The sequence below is a fragment of the Erythrolamprus reginae genome, chromosome 2, assembly GCF_031021105.1.
Source record: "Erythrolamprus reginae isolate rEryReg1 chromosome 2, rEryReg1.hap1, whole genome shotgun sequence".
In the NCBI taxonomy this organism is placed as follows: Eukaryota; Metazoa; Chordata; class Lepidosauria; order Squamata; family Dipsadidae; genus Erythrolamprus; species Erythrolamprus reginae.
This window is the reverse complement of record NC_091951.1, coordinates 323,588,143-323,602,826: the sequence shown is the minus strand read 5'-3', so window position 1 is coordinate 323,602,826 and position 14,684 is coordinate 323,588,143.

Here is a 14,684-nt window from a genome sequence, read left to right as displayed (position 1 = left end):
AGCATATGGCCCACGGACCATAGTTTGGGGAGCGCTGCCGATAGGCCTCAGAAATCTACTGTTCCCTCCTCTCCTCAGACTCTCTCTTGCAGACAAGTATCCAGAATCCCAGCCTGGCAGAATATCTCCTACTTATTGTGAGGGGAGTGTGAGAGTAAGGAAAATTCACTGAGTTTGATTCTGTAGAGATATTGATAAAATTGAACGGGTCCAAAGACGGGCTACAAAAATGGTGGAAGGCCTTAAGCGTAAAACTTATCAGGAAAGACTTCATGAACTCAATCTATATAGTCTGGAGGGCATAAAGGAAAGCGGGGACATGACCGAAACGTTTAAATATGTTAATGGAATAAATAAGGTTCAGGAAGGAAGTGATTTTAATAGGAAAGTGAACACAAGAACAAGGGAGCACAATCTGAGGTTAGTTGGGGGAAAGATCAGCAGCAACGTGAGAAAACGTTATTTTACTGAAAGAGTAGTGGATGCCTGGAACAAACTTCCAGCAGACGTGGTTGGTAAATCCACAGTAACTGAATTTTAACATGCCTGGGATAAACATATATCCATCCTAAGATAAGATAAAATACAGGAAATAGTATAAGGGCAGACTAGATGGACCATGAGGTCTTTTTCTGCCACCAATCTTCTATGTGTCTATGTTTCTATGCTCTCAAAGAGACAACCCAAGATTTCCCATAATTGTCTCAAAGCATAGGTTTTGTTTTGCTTTTCAGTTTTTCCTTTCGTTCCTTGCTAAATTCCCCTGGGTCCAGTAGTGACTTTAAAAAACTATGCAAATCTAGCCAGTTGGCTTAAAGAAATAAAAAAACATCTAAGGATCCTCAGCTGCTGAAGCCAGATGTAGCATTTCAAGTTAGATAATGATACTAAAAGAGTTCCCCTCTCAAGGGCTTTTGGTTAAATTGTCATCATTAAATATAAAGAGCTGTGGTGGCACATGGCCTAAAATAGTCCAGAAGCCTTTGTGGGAAGCAAGGAATAATAATAATAATAATAATAATAATAATAATAATAATAATAATCATAGCAAAGAGTAAACGTTGATGGAGGTCAACAATAGGAAGCTTCTCAAGGACTAAGGACCAGTACAAAAAAACTGTAACTCAATGTCGTATGGACAGTTGGCGGCACAAAGCATTGCATGGCCAGTTCTTGGAGAAGATTGAAGGCAAAGTGGATAAAGAAAAGACCTGGTCATGGCTTACAAGTGGAACACTCAAAAGGGAGACAGAAGGACTAATGCTGGCGGCACAAGAACAGGCCATTAGAACAAATGCTGTCAAAGCCAGAATTGAAAAATCAACAGACGATCCAAAGTGCAGACTCTGTAAAGAAACAGATGAAGCAATCGATCACATACTCAGCTGCTGCAAAAAGATCGTACAGACTGACTACAAGCATAGACATGATGCTGTGGCACAGATGATCCACTGGAACTTGTGCCGGAACTACCAATTACCAGTGGCAAAGAACTGGTGGGATCATAAGCCTGAAAAAGTGGTCAAAAATGAGCAAGCAAAACTACTGTGGGACTTCCGACTTCAGACTGACCGAATTCTGAAACATAACACACCAGACATCCTGATTGTGGAGAAAAAGAAAGTATGGGTCATCGACATCGCAATCCCAGGGGACAGCAGAATTGAGGAGAAGCAGCTGGAGAAATTAGTGAAATACGAAGATCTAAAAATTGAGCTGCAACGACTCTGGCATAAGCCAGTGAAAGTGATCCCAGTGGTACTTGGCACACTGGGCGCCGTGCCAAAGTATCTCAGTGGACATTTGAAAACCATCAGAATTGACAAAATCTCCATCTGTCAATTGCAAAAGGCCGCTTTACTGGGATCGGCAAACATAATTTGCCGCTACATCACGCAGTCCTAGGTGCTTGGGAAGCGCCCAACTGGTGATGAAATACGAAATCCAGCATAGTGATCTCGTTTGCTGTGTTGTATTGACATCATGATCATGATCATGATCATGATCATGATCATGATCATAATCATAATCATAATCATAATCATAATCATAATCATAATCATAATCATAATCATAATCATAATCATAATCATAATCATAATCATAATCATAATCATAATCATAATCATAATCATAATCATAATCATAATCATAATCATAATCATAATCATAATCATAATCATAATCATAATCATAATCATAATCATAATCATAATCATAATCATAATCATAATCATAGCAAGATGGCGGCCATAATTGCATGATCAAATCCCCGTGTCTGTTTTAAGAGTTTCAAAGTGTGTGTAAAAAGGGGTTGGATTTGATTTTGCTATCATATCACTACTATTTTATGTATGTAAAAAACGAATGAGGTTTTCATTGTATTGTCATATCATCATTTTGACTTTTTGTTAACGTCTGCTGCAAAGACTCTGTGTGGCTCTTACTTAACAGAGGACAGTGTTTCAAAGCATCCTTTATTTAAAAGGCTGTTCAATTTAACTCTGATTCAAAGGTTAAAAAAAATAAAACATAAGAATAGAGAATGGTGACCTGATGCTAGGTCTGGATATACACATTTCAAAGTACAAAAGCTCACACCAAACTTTAAATAGCAATAGCACTTAGACTTACCGTAAATACATTCATAGTGCTTTACAGCCCTCTTTAAGTGGTTTACAGAATCAGCAAATTTCCCCAACAATCTGGGTCCTCATTTTACCAACTTCAGAAGGATGGAAGGCTGAGTCAACTTTGAGCTAGTTAAAATCAAACTTCTTGCAGTGGTGAATTAACAGGTGAATTAACCTGCAATACTGCATTCTAATCACTGAGCCATCAAGGCTCCTAAACGTTCTGTTGAGACTCCTCTTGAAAGACACAGACTTCAGAGGATAATCAGGACTGCAGAAAAAACAATTACTGCCAACCTGCCTTCCAGTGAGGACCTGTATACTGCATGAGTGCAAAAGAGAGCCGTGAAAATATTTACTGACCCCTCTCATCCTGGGCATAAACTGTTTCAACCCCTACCCTCAAAACAATGCTATAGAGCACTGCATATCAAGATATCTAGATACAAGATCTGTTTTTCCCCGAATGCCATCACTCTGCTAAACAAATAATTCCCTCACCACTGTCAAATTATTCACTAAGACTGCATTACTATTACTATTAGTCTTCTCATCATTCCTATCCAGGGGTGGGCAGCAGGCACGACGGGGTGGAACACAGTTTCACTGGCGGAAATGAAGATGCGTGTACAGTTCCAGCTGATCAGCAACTGTCATTTCCTGGATTACTGGTCTCAGCCCAGCTCTTTTTCCCTGCTGCTGCATCTGCGCTCCTTGCTTTCTTCCTCTTTCCTCCTTCCTGTCCTTGGACGAGCTTCCTTCTCTCCTGCCTGGCTCCCCTCCAGCCTCACACGGCCCCCTCCTACCTGAGGTGCAAGCAGAAGACATGGGTGGAAGCAGCGTTGGCAGCATTTATGCTTCTGGCAGCACCTGTTTGCCTAGCTACCGAGCCTGAGGCGGGGGGACGAGCGGAGAAACACAAAGCAAATTGTCACCCCAGCGAGTGACATTGGTAAGGTTGTAAGTCGAGGACTTAACAGTTCACTTGAACAATGATGATCGTTCAAGCCACTCCTACCTAGTCACATGGCTGGCAAGCCACTCCTACCAAGTCACATGACCATTAAGCCACACCCACAAAATAGGCCACACCCACAATGTGGCAGTAAAATTTTTGGCTGCCCACTAATGTTCCTATCACCCATCTCCTCCTACTTAGGACTGTATCACTGTAACTTGTTGCTTGTATCCTTATGATTTATATTAATATTGATTGTTTCCTAGCTGCTTATTTGTACCCTATGACTAGTGATGGGCTACCAAAATTTTTACTACCCTCTGTTGGCCTGGCTTATGCATTTTGTTTCAACATCTTTCAGTACAAATTGGGTGCTCTGGGTGGAGCTCCCAATTTTGCTACCGGAACTGCGTTCCTGACCTTTCCCATAGGAGCTCATCACTGCCTATGACAACCATTAAGTGTTGTACCACATGATTCTTGACAAATCTATATTTTCTCTTGTGTACACTGAGAGTATACGCACCAATGACAAATTCCTTTTGTGGCCAATCACACTTGGCCAATAAAGAACAGGTCAAGAAAAGTCATGGAGGAAGACAAGTAATTGTTGTCTGGAAAGATAGCCAATGAAATATCATGCTTAGTAGAGAACATGCTGGAACACCCATCATGGCATGTTTTAAATGTCTAACACAAAATAATTTGATTAAATATCTCTTATGAAGTAGTCTTTCGAAATTTAGCAGAACTATTTAAGCTATTTAAATATTATGAACGGAAGGCTGTGATTTTTTCAGAGAATTGCACCACCAAGGTCAGATTTTCTGAGTGCTTTCCCCAGCTGTCAAATAGATCTTCTGCACACCATGAAAAAATATATCCCTCTTGGATATGGGTATGAAATATTCATCAACAGAATTTCAAAGCTAGAGCATCGGTGCCTGTGGCCATATCCTACTTCTTAAGAAGTCATGTTTTTGCCCTCATTAACCACAACAATTGCTATAGCTCTGGAGAAACTATTAAAACCATATGACCCAGGCATGTTAATAGTATTATTAGTTTTGTTGATCAATTGTTTTGCTGATATATTGTTGCTAAATATTGGAGAGAAGTGACAAGTTGTTCAAAGTTGTTATGGACTATAACAACCTGCATATTGCCATCTAGTTTTTGTCATTCTTAATAATATTTTCAAATCTGTTAATTAAGAAGCAGTAGGATCAGACAGGATCATATTGAGCTTAATTTTAATTTGGACAAAATTCTGCTTAAATCAAATTGGCGTATTTTAAGAACATTGTTATTGGCTCCATAGAAATGGCTTAATTTAATTCTATGATGGACATGAGCTTTGGAATACCATAATAACATTCATTCATTAGGAACACTGTCCATTTGACTCCTTGTATATATCATTATAAAACAAGCTATGTCTTTCCTGACTGACTAGGATTATCTAAGCAAAAGTATTTAAAGAATAAAAGGGTTGCTTAAAACATTCAGGTGAGAAGGAGGACTTACACATAATCTCCCACTGCCCCATCCCTATTTTCATACCAAATGAGATATTCAAAGAAGGAAAACTCATCAGCCAAAGGAAACAGCTTTGGAAAAACCGCCCCAAAAATGAAACTCATGACTTTTGCTATTTTTTATTTATTTTAAGTAGCGTACATTTTTGTTTTTTATATTTTAATGCTGAACCTCTCAGAGTCATTGGGAGAGAGAGAGAAGGAAAGAAAGAAAGAAAGAAAGAAAGAGAGAGAGAGAGAAAGGGAGAGAGAGAAAAAGAAAGAAAGAGAGAGGGGGGGAGAAAGAAAGAAAGAAGGGGAAGAAGGGGAAGAAGGGGAAGAATGAGAGAAAGGAAGAATGAGAGAAGAATAACAAAAGAAAGGAAGGACATAAGGAAAGAAAGAGAAAGACAGAAAGAAAAGAAAAGAAAAGGAAAGAAAGGAGAAAAAATAAAGAAAGCTATTGAAGGAAATGTACAACAACAAAATATTTATAAAAGCTATCTATTCAAGAAAGAACATTTTATGACACAGGTATTTAAATAATAATCTTATACTTATCTACTACAGAGTCATTCCTATTGATTTCAGTGATTTCTAGATGAGTAGAAAACAATACCTAGTTTCGTTGTAGACTTACGATTTTCTCCATGGAACTATCCTGTTTCCCCAAAATAATACATTTACAGCTTGGAAACATTGATTAGTCTAAAATTGTCTATATGAATCAGATCATGAATCTCTTAAATGACTGAATGCAAAAGCTATGTTTGTTTGTTTGTTTGTTTGTTTGTTTATTTATTTATTTATTTATTTATTTATTTATTTAGATTTGCATGCCAAGACTCGGGGCGGCTCACAGCATATATAAAAACAGAACAATAATGTAAATCCAATTAATACTACAATTTAAAAACAATTAAAAGAAAAACCTATCGACCAAACATTCAGCAATCATACTTAAAGCATTCAGTGGTCAGGGGGAAGATCTAATATATATATACTGTATATATAAGGAGATAATTTGGATCCTCTAGTCCAGGGATGTAAAACTCAATTTCACTGAGGGCTGCATCAGGATTGTGTTTGATCTGAGGGCTGGAGTGGGTATGGCCAGGTGGACATGGCCAGCTTGACATCACTCGTGTCGGGGGTATCTGTAGTGGCTCAAGCACTCTGCCAGAGAAAATTGGGCTCCCAAGCTCTGTTTCCAGCTGCAACAGCCTCCTGCAACCCTCTGCCAGCAAAAAAAGCTCACAGGGGCTGCACACAGCCCTTCCGAGCTCTATTTTCACTGGCACTGCAGGCCAGTCCCTCACTGTTTCCAGGGTGTCCCTGCAAGCCAGATCTAAGCATCTCACTGGCCAGATGCGCCTGTAGGCCTTGGGTTTGACACCCCTTGTCTAGTGTATCCAGTCCCATTTGGAAATTATTGTTTAAAACATTAGTAGATCTTGGACTTTTCATAAAAAAAATAAACAGATAAGCAGTCTAGTGGATTTAAGATTTGTATGTTACTTATCTAGATGGTGATATACAGTGGTACCTCTACCTAAGAACGCCTCTACTTACGAACTTTTCTACATAAGAACTGGGTGTTCAAGATTTTTTTTGCCTCTTCTCTAGGACCATGTTCCACTTACAAACCCGAGCCTCTGAAACTGTAACTGGAAAAGGCTCCGTGAGGCCTTTCTAGGAATCTCCTGGGAGGAAACAGGGCAGAAAAGGTGGGGAGAAGCCTCGGTGCGGCCTCTCTAGGAATCTCCTGGGAGGAAACAGGGCCAGAAAAGGCAGGGAGAAGCTTCTGTGGGGCCTCTCTAGGGATCTCTTGGGAGGAAACAGGGCCAGAGAAGGTGGGGAGAAGCCTCCATGGAGCCTCTCTAAGAATCTCCTGGGAGGAAACAGGGCCTCCACCCTCCGTGTGGTTTCGCCAATCGCATGCATTATTTGCTTTTACATTGATTCCTATGTGAAAAATTGCTTCTTCTTACAAACTTTTCTACTTAAGAACCTGGTCATGGAACAAATTAAGTTCATAAGTAAAGGTACCAATGTATCTTAAAGGGACATTTAATCCTATATTTGACCCTTCTGTAGTGGATAAAAAGTGCTCATTTTCCTCCTTGACATCATTTCAATTCTTTTCTTAGACTTCATGTTATTTGCCACAGAATATTTTCAGAATACTTTTACTATAGACTTGCCATTTCTTCATTGCCAAAAAGACTGAAATGCATCCATAAAAAGAGGACAAATTTGAAGACTGTTTTGTATAAAAATGTATGATAATTTGTAGGTTAAGTTGACACTCTCAACCAGTGTGCCTTCCGTCCCCTGTCCAATTGTCTCTCCTTATCTCATTTATCTTTTCTTCCTTTCAAATATGTTTACTTATACTTTTATATCTTTTCTTCTATTCTTTTCTTTATTTATATTATTACATATCTATTCTCTTCAATGTGTATTATGTATTGGACTAACTAACTAGCTCGCTAACTAACTAACTAACTAACTAAATAAATAAATAAATAAATAAATAAATAAATAATTTAAACAGAGGTATAACCCCTTTTTCAGTGGCAAAGGCTATGACATATAATTGCTCATCATGATGACCAGTTATTAACTAGATGACAAGTTTAAGTCACATATTTTATTCTGTTCTGTTCTGTTCTATTCTCTTTTCATATGGATTAGTGTTCTCGGTTAAAACAAAACATGTGGCATTTGTATTCTTCTGTTTTGAAAAACAACTGTTGTTGCTACTATGGTGTCAGAGCCCTTTTGGAGCAGCAATTGGAGCCAAATGCTGAGAATGTTTCTATCTTTGGGGTTGAGACTACATTAATTTGAATTATGCAGGAATTTTTTTAAAATTGTAATTAATCCCACTGTTTGGAAATGTTTGAACTTTGAATATGGTACATCTGCAATTATAATGATTGTGTTTCAAGGCAAATTAAACAGCCAAAAGCCCTGGAGGATGTAGTACTGTACTTCCACTGTACTTAGGCCTCTCAAAAGTTAACAAAAAGCCTTTATGGGAGGCACAGAAAAGAGCACCCAGCTGAAAGATAGACCTGCATGTTCTTTGTGTATCCAAGCAATTTCCCAGAATGGTTTCAAGTTTAACAGCTAGCTTTTGTTATGCAAAGAAAAGGGCACGATAATAACTTTAGAGTAATCAGGAATCCCACACAAACAGCATGCTATGTGGAATCTTACTGTTATACAATGCATCATCCCATGGAGTACCGGTAATTTATTGTACAAAATTGGGATCTGTTGACACCAAATATTTCTCCTTTCCTAAACAAATTCACAGGCAGCTTCATTTTTAATAGCAACCTCTGGTTACTATTAAAGAGAAGAGAAGAGAAGGCAGTAATCCTGGCATTCTTGTTTTGTCGCCAGGTGTTTCTTCTAGAACTCTATATGCCCTAGGGCACATGGGTTGAAATCTCAGCAAGAAAGATAACTTCAAAGATGATTTCCAGAGCAGTGATAATTTCAAGGCTCCTCCTCATAGTAGACAGTGTTTCTTTGTTTGTTTGTTTGTTTGTTTGTTTGGATTTGCCTTTGATATGGTTTGATACGGTTCCACATAAAGAGCTGATAGATAAATTAGTGAAGATTGGACTTAATCCCTGGACAGTTCAGTGGATTTCAGGCTGGCTGAAGCGTAGACATCAGAGAGTTATTGTTAATGGCGAGTATTCTGAGCAGAGACAGGTTACAAGCGGTGTGCCACAAGGGTCGGTTCTGGGTCCTATTCTTTTTAATATGTTTGTGAGTGACATAGGGGAAGGCTTGGTAGGGAAGGTTTGCCTATTTGCCGATGACTCTAAAGTGTGCAATAGGGTTGATATTCCTGGAGGCGTCTGTAATATGGTAAATGATTTAGCTTTACTAGATAAATGTTCAAAGCAATGGAAACTGCAGTTTAATGTTTCCAAATGTAAAATAATGCACTTGGGGAAAAGGAATCCTCAATCTGAGTATTGCATTGACAGTTCTGTGTTAGCAAAAACTTCAGAAGAGAAGGATTTAGGGGTAGTGATTTATGACAGCCTCAAAATGGATGAGCAGTGTGGTCGGGCAGTAGGAAAAGCAAGTAGGATGATTGGCTGCATAGCTAGAGGTATAACAAGCAGGAAGAGGGAGATTGTGATCCCCTTATATAGAGTGCTGGTGAGACCACATTTGGAGTACCGTGTTCAGTTCTGGAGACCTCACCTACAAAAAGATATTGACAAAATTGAACTGGTCCAAAGACGGGCTACAAGAATGGTGGAAGGTCTTAAGCATAAAACGTATCAGGAAAGACTTAATGAACTCAATCTGTATAGTCTGGAAGACAGAAGGAAAAGGGAGGACATGATCGAAACATTTAAATATGTTAAAGGGTTAAATAAGGTTCAGGAGGGAAGTGTTTTAATAGGAAAGTGAACACAAGAACAAGGGGACACAATCTGAAGTTAGTTGGGGGAAAGATCAAAAGCAACATGAAAAAATATTATTTTACTGAAAGAGTAGTAGATCCTTGGAACAAACTTCCAGCAGACGTGGTTGGTAAATCCACAGTAACTGAATTTAAACATGCCTGGGATAAACATATATCCATTGTAAGATAAAATACAGGAAATAGTATAAGGGCAGACTAGATGGACCATGAGGTCTTTTTCTGCCGTCAGTCTTCTATGTTTCTATGTTTCTATGATTTGTATGCCGCCCCTCTCCGAGGACTCAGTGTGGCTCACAACATATCAAAGAAAACATGACAATACATATACAGTAGATCCAATTAATATAATTTAAAAAGCTAAAAGTTCTAATATTATTTAAAACATTCATTACCATTCACTCCGTGAAAACACACTAAAACACTCATTAGTCAGGGGGGAAGATCTAATGACCCCAGGCCCGGTGGCATAGATGAGTCTTTAAACTTTTTCAGAAGGCAAGGAGGTTGTGGGCAGTGCGAGTCTCCGGGGGGAGTTGATTCCAGAGGACCGGGCCCCCCACAGAGAAGGCTCTTCCCCTAGGTCCCGCCAGCCGACATTGTCTGGTTGATGGGACCCTGAGGAGGCCAACTCTGTGGGACCTGACTGGACGCTGGGATTCATGCGGCAGAAGGCGGTCTCAGAGGTAATCTGGTCCAATGCCATGTAGGGCTTTGTAGGTCATAACCAACACTTTGAATTATGTCTGGAAACTAATCGGAAGACAATGCAGTCCACAGAGTGATGGTGAAATATGGGTATGCCTTGGGAGGCCTATAACCGCTCGCGCGGCTGCATTTTGGATGATGTATGGTCTATATCAGTGATGGCGAACCTATGGCATGGGTGCCACAGGTGGCACATGGAGTCATATCTGCTGGCACATGAGTCATTGTCCTAGCTCAACTCTAGCACACATGTGTGCACCAGCCAGCTGATTTTTGGCTCGCACAGAGGCTCTGGGAGGGGATTTTCGGCTTCTAGAGGGCCTCTGAGGGGGAGGGCATTTTTTGCCTCTGGAGCCTGAGGAGGGCAAAAAGCGGGCCTACTGGGCCCACCAGAGTTTGGGAAATGGGCTCTTTCAGGCCTCCACGGGGCCTCTGGTGGTGGAGGGAGACCATTTTGGCCATCTCCAGGCATTGAGGGTGTGGGCACACGCTTTCAGCACCTGAGGGAAAAAAAGTTTGCCATCACTGGTCTATATGGTTTTTAAGAAATAGACAGATCTGTTGCATCCTGGAGTAGCATTCCTGGAGGCATTTTCCAGAGTCCCTTTGAGGGGTGCTCCAGAAGTCAGATAATTGTGGCTGCTCACAAAATTGTAAAGCTCATCCCTGTATTGGTTCTATAAACATGATTTATCCTCACCACATGTACCCTGTTTTTAACTCTTGTTTTAATGTTTTTGACAGTCTTTCCTGCAAGTTGTCTTGTGTAACGCAATCTAAGTTTTCTATCACTGGAAATAAGCCATAGGGGCTTTTATTGAATAGCTAAACCCTGACAGAAGGGGGGGTAAAGTAGTGGCATTGACTCTTAAAAAAAAAATTAATAGAGTTTATTAATTTTCACTCTCCTTTGCAAAAACAATTATACAATAATACAATAAATACAATAAGTGATTCTGCATTGTTACATCATTGCATCTTCTTCTCTTATTTATTTATTTATTTATTTACTTATTTATTTATTTATTCAATTTTTATGCTGCCCTTCTCCTTAGACTCAGGGCGGCTTACAACATGTTAGCAATAGCACTTTTTAACAGAGCCAGCATATTGCCCCCACAATCCGGGTCCTCATTTTACCCACCTCGGAAGGATGGAAGGCTGAGTCAACCTTGAGCCGGTGATGAGATTTGAACCACTGACCTTCAGATCTACAGTCAGCTTCAGTGGCCTGCAGTACAGCACTCTACCTGCTGCGCCACCCCAGCTCTTTTTTTTGAGTTACCTCACATTTTATATATTTGGACATATTGTACTGATATTATATTATTACAATAGCTAAAATACTTATACTTTTCTACATACATATTTACATGTTATGCTTCTATTTCAACTCTTTATCTTTACTTTTGTTTTTCTATGCTCGATCCAGTGGTACCATTTATTCCATATTTCAAAATACTTTGAGTCTTTCTGGCCTCGCAAGTCAATTGTTAGCCTATCCATCTCAGCGCATTCATAAATGTTGCTAATTATTGTGCTTTCGGGAGGGGGCAGTGTTCCCAAATCTTTCCAGATTTGAGCAAAGGTGATCCTAGCCGCTGTGGTGATATGAAGTATGAGGTATTTAAAGAGTGGCATTGACACTTGATGGAATCTGCCTATGGTTATTTATCCCCTCATATGAAAGATCCCTTAGCAATTGTTTCTCAGCCTTATTGTGATGTCACCAACGGGTTGCTATCGGTTCAGCTGAACCAGTCCAAACCGGGAGGAGCCCACCTGTGGATGGAGGGCTGATTCATTAATAGGAGAAGGGAAGAAGGGAGGGAGGGAGGCTTCTGCTGAGCATATTATCTCCGGGACCACCTTCTGCTGCACGAATCCCAGCGACCAGTTAGGTCCCACAGAGTTGGCCTTCTCCGGGTCCCGTCAACTAAACAATGTTGTTTGGCGGGACCCAAGGGAAGAGCCTTCTCTGTGGCGGCCCTGGCCCTCTGGAACCTACTCCCCCCAGAGATTAGAATAGCCCCCACCCGTCTTGCCTTTCGCAAGCTTCTTAAAACCCACCTTTGTCATCAGGCATGGGGGAATTAAGATATTCTTTCCCCCTAGGCTTCCACAATTTATGTATGGTACGTTTGTATGTATGATTGGTTTTAAAATAAGGGTTTTTAGCTTCTTAGTATTGGATTGTCGCACGCTGTTTTTATTACTGTTGTTAGCCGCCCCGAGTCTGCGGAGAGGGGCAGCATACAAATCCAATAAAATGAAATGAAATGAAATATTGGCATATTTATCTCATACATAGTTAGTGCTGTTTTGGCACAGAGGTCCCTTCCCTACAACAAAACAGAGTGTGTGCATGTTGCATTTAACCTTTCCAAAATATGTGAACTTTCTACACAGCTTTGCTTAATGTATGAAATTTTGTATATGAAGTCTATAAATATATGTATCTTTGGAATGCCGTTTCTGAGGCAAGGAATGTTGGCAAGGAAATTCAGTAGATTCCTTGATTTATTTGCCAATTTATGGCACAATCTTTTTTTCTGGAGGACACCATTTTAGTTATAAAGAAATCTCTGTGAAAGCAATTGAATCACTAGTGAAAAGTGACACAGTTCTCCAAGAATATCTCTACTGTATGACTCAGGGCTGAAATTGTAAAGAGAAGAATTATATGAAAACCAAAACAAACTAATTTCAAGGAACAGGAACAGGAAAGGGAATCTTGCATCAATTTCACATATGGACATCCTGCAGGATACATATTAAGATGGAAGCGTTGCATTTTTAAAAGGAGAAGCTGAAGATTCAATTTTAAATATCAGGCTGTTGTTTGCAGGATGAGTGCATTCATTTTTGTTGCTAGATGACACATCTGTCAGATTTTGTAAATGTGATGGACAGCTATGCCTTTCCAATAGGGGTATTCCACACCATGATTTATATATTATAATTATTACTGAATCTTTGAACTGGATTTGCAACAAGGTATTAATGAAATGGAATCAGATATCAAACTAATAATCTGAACAAATCTTAGAGAACTGATATAGGTAGCAAATGCTTGGCTGATTAGTTGCATCAAGTGTGACATTTTCCAATAGTTTGGGATGCATATATATAGAGAGAGATGTAAGTATCTACTTGATTATATTAGTGCTAATAGTATATCCTGCTTTTTCTTATTAGTGGATCTCAAGGAAGGAATTGTAAGATAAATACATTAATATTTGAGGGGTCTTTGGTGTTCTCTGATGATGTTACCTAATTTGGATAAATATCTGCAAGAAAAAAAGCAAGTCCAGAGAGCACCAAGGACCTATCATGTCAACCCTGAGCTACACATATTCTCCATTAATAATTCAATAATATTTATAAATGTAGTTCAAAACATCAGTTGTAATAATTTATTTATTTTATTTTATTTATCTGTCAAACATGTATATGATAGTGGAGTAGTTTGTATAAATATAAGTAAAAAGTAACTATAAAAGAGGACAGTAGGACAGGGATGGTAGGCACAGTGGTGCGCTTATGCGCGCCCCTTACAGACCTCTTAGAAACAGGAAGAGGTTGACTGTAGACAATCTAAGGTTGACGTTTTTGGGGTTTGGGGAAGAAACCACAGAGTCAGGTACTGTATTCCAGGTGTTGATCATTCTATTGCTGAAGTCGTATTTTCTGCAGTTGAGTTTGGAGTACTGTAGTTTACATTTAGTTTGAATCTATTACGTGCTCGTGTATTGCTGCAGTTGAAGGTGAAGTAGTCATTAACAGGAAGGGCACTTTGGTCTATGATGTTATGAACTCCATTTAGATTAGATCGGGGTGATATAGTTGTAAATTGACTAATCCTAGTATTTCAAGTCTGGTGGAATAAGGTATTTTGTTGCGAGCGGACTCTCTCGATTGTATTAATGTCGGATATGCAATGCAGGTTCCAGACAGGTGAACTGTATTCCAGAATTGGTCTAACAAATGTTTTGTAAGATCTGGTTAGCAGTATTTTTAGCAGTGTTAGCAGTTACTTATTGCTGTTTAATGGAATACTCAGAATAAATAGCAAAGACATTGCTTCTGGAAACTTGATCTTCCCATTCTACCCCACTCTCTCTATACATACATACTTACAAACTTAATTTGTTCCATGACCAGGTTCTTAAGTAGAAAGGTTTGTAAGAAGCAGCAATTTTTCCCATAGGAATCAATGTAAAAGCAAATAATGTATGCGATTGGGGAAACCACAGGGAGGGTAGAGGCCCTGTTTCCTCCCAGGAGATTCCTAGAGAGGCCCTACAGAGGTTTCTCCCCACCTTTTCCAGCCCTTTTTCCTCTCAGGAGATTCCTAGAAAGGCCCCACAGAAGCGTCTCCCCATCCTGTTTCCTCCCAGGAGATT